This window comes from Lissotriton vulgaris, chromosome 2_1 (assembly GCF_964263255.1).
Source record: "Lissotriton vulgaris chromosome 2_1, aLisVul1.2, whole genome shotgun sequence".
NCBI classification, from domain to species: domain Eukaryota; kingdom Metazoa; phylum Chordata; class Amphibia; order Caudata; family Salamandridae; genus Lissotriton; species Lissotriton vulgaris.
Genome location: NC_141687.1, coordinates 1616122635 through 1616125969, shown reverse-complemented (window position 1 = coordinate 1616125969; position 3335 = coordinate 1616122635).

The following is a 3335-nucleotide window of genomic DNA, read 5'->3' as shown; positions in this document are numbered from 1 at the left end:
TTTATAACTCTTTTTATTGAAACTTTTCCATGAATAGCAAGACACATCAATTTCACATTTACTACAAATATGGTCAATAGGCACCACGCATTTCTCCTACAGTGAATGCTTCTTTCTTGTCGGCTCAAAATGATACCACTAATGAACACGGCATTGGATTACTGCTAGGATCTATTCCCCTCCCGTCTCGGTGCGACTGTTCGCCGGGGCCTCTCCTCTCCAAGGGCATTGCTATGTTGTTTGCCTTCCCCTGTTTGTCCTGAAGATCAAGCCCGTAATATCGGAGCCAGGGGCGCCAAATCTTGAAGAATTTCCGCTGACACCCTCTCATTCTGTAAGTCACCTGCTCCACACCCATATACATGCCCATCCCAGTTTTCTACTCACTGTGGGTCGGGATCTCTGACGCTCCCCATTTCTTGGCTATGTCCCTTTTGGCCACTATCATGCCTAGATTACACAGGCTAAGACTTTGCCTGGGTAGGTCTATGTCGGAGGGTATTCCCAGCAACGCATATTTAGCATCCATCGGCAGCTGAGCCCCTAAGACTTCACTTAGTTCCTTCACTATTAGAGACCAGTGTTGTTGTATTTGTGTGCATTCCCATAGTGTGTGTATAAACGTGCCACTCGCCGTCAGACAGCGGAGACACACTTGAGATTCTACCCTTCCCATTTTGTGGAGTCTGGACCTGGTTAGGTACGTTCTGTGCAGTATTTTGAGTTTAACTAACCGCAGTCCCAGCTTAATTACCACTTCACAAGGGTGCATCAAGACCACCTCCCAGTCTATCCTCCATCTTTCCCAGGCCCTCTTCCCAAACTCATCATTGGAGCGCAAGTTCCTTTTATGTGTTGCCCATGACACCACTTCATGATCCTGTTCATGTAATCAATAGGCCTCATTCACTCGGGGGCGTAATGCAGGCCACTGCACCCCCTGTGGCCTAGGAGGGACCACAATCCTCCAGAGGGCCCCGCTAAAGCCTTCAAGGGGGTTTCATTCAGTGCAACTTCAATGAATAGCTGTGAGATATGGGAGTCTCAAGGGCCCCTAAACTCCTTCTACTTGGGGACCCCATAATTATGCGTTAAGCCAATGCACCCACTGCCAGTGACTAAAAAATTCTTTAAAAATTCTACATCCAGGCTGATTCTTGCTTTTATGATTTGCTTTAGGAAACATCAGCAGCGAATAACTTTTGGAAACAGGATTGTACATAACGAAAGTAGAGACCTCAAACCTCAGAAGCTTAATGAAAAAAAACATCTTAGAATGGATTGCTTGAAATGCTATTTCAGAACCATATGTTTATTTTAGCCGGAGAGGTCACATAGATCTTCGAGGCATATTTACAAGCCCCTATCGCCACCACAATGTCACTTTTCAGGAAGTTGTAGTGGTGATAGGGGCTTCGCTTAATTTACAAGGCAGTGTTAAGCAACTTAACGTAACTTAATGCTACCTTGTAAATAAGGACCCCTTTCACACTACACTTAGCGTGAAAGGGGTGGGCAATGGGTGTTGAGGAGGGCGTTCCACTGCAACACCCATTGACTTTGAATCTGCCCACTATTTACAAGGGAGGCGTAAATAGGAGGCAGCACCAAAATTGCGCTGTGCAGCACACACAGAAACAGCAAAATGCCATTGATTGTTTATGTGCAGGAAGGTGTCCCTTTTAAATAAACAATCATTTTTTTTAAATGATGTTTTGCAATTTCTATGTGTGCTGCAATAAGCAGGACACAAAGAAGTTACAAAAATCGATTTAAAGATTGTTTATGTGCAGGAAGGGAGCCCTTCCTGCACATAAACTATTTTCCCCTCAAGGCAGACACCCTTGCACTACGGTTCAAGGGTGTCTCCATCGGTGCTAGGCTGCTAAATTTAGCGCCAGCGCAGGAGGAAATACAGGGCTGCACCATATTGTTGTCAATATGGGGCAGCCCTGCGTTTCAGGAGTGGCGAAGTGCGGTGTTAAGCCAAGAAGGCTAACGCCACACTCCATTACTTCTTAGTAAATATGCCCCTTCATTTCATTTGCATTGTTAACCCCTTCCATGCTCATGACGGAATTGTTCCGTCATGAGTACAAGTTCTTGTGTGCTCATGACAGAACCATTCCGTCATGAGCAGGTGTTCAGGAAATCTTTCTGCTGCAGACAGCAGAGGGATTTCCCTTTTATTTTTTTGCCTGGGGGGTTGGGTAAAAAAAAATTGCTATTTGAGAATCGCAAAATGTAAATTACATACATATGCCCCTTAGTACATGGGCTCACTGTGTGCCTATGTCCTTCTGAAACACACACTAGAATGGTTGTGCTTGTGTCCCAAAGTGTGACTCGGAATATAACACTATACTTGTGTCTCTAAATGTGTGTCGGAATAAGCGGCATCCTGCGAATGTGTGACATTGCATGTGCCCCTGAATTTTTATCTATGCTTACATGCGGCAGTGCAAATGGATTTTGGATTTAAGTTTAGAATTGATTGTTGTGTTTTCCTGATGGAAATATTCACATGCTTTTGAATTTTTTAAAGATGCAGTTGTGCCATCTGTGTCATTGGTGATATCCTAATGATGTCAACAGTGATGTCATCAGTCATATCACTAGTAACATCATTGATGATGTAATATGTAATGTCTTATGGATCACAAGGAGGTGGCCACAAACCATAACTGGCAAAACTTAGTGGATATGACACTCTTACATAACCGTATGACACATCATGACTAAATATCTTTTTCTTTTTAAACTTTTTAATATATTCAAACTGCATGGTAAAAATTTGATTTTTAACAGCACTGATCTACAGTTGACAGATTTCATAAAGTCTTATTGCACTTAATCTGTCCATGGCAGCTTAAGTGTCCTATTTACACCTTTGTGGATTAACCCACAATTCAATTTGTGCAAACCAATCCACAAAGTGCAACGTGCCTAACATGGATCCCAATACTAAATAATAGACATGGATGAAACACACATAATGAGTACATACACACATTTTTAAAAAATCATTATAAAACACAAATCTATGATTTTTGCAAATCATCAGCCTGGTTATCCAACATAACATAACAGAACATAACTGAAGCACTACCCCAACCTCCCCGGGCCTACTTTTGAATTTCATTGTGATGACAATAGCGCGCATTACAACTAAATCTAAACTAAAACTTAGTTTAAGTTTCTCTGTTTTGGTGCTTGTGGGTCTATCTCAGCCCTCCGAGCACCAAAAAAGATGGGAGAGGTATTGTTGGAAAGGGAGGAATCTCCCCTTTCCAATGGTACCCTTCCCTAGTAAATTTCTGCTTGGGGATCCCCCC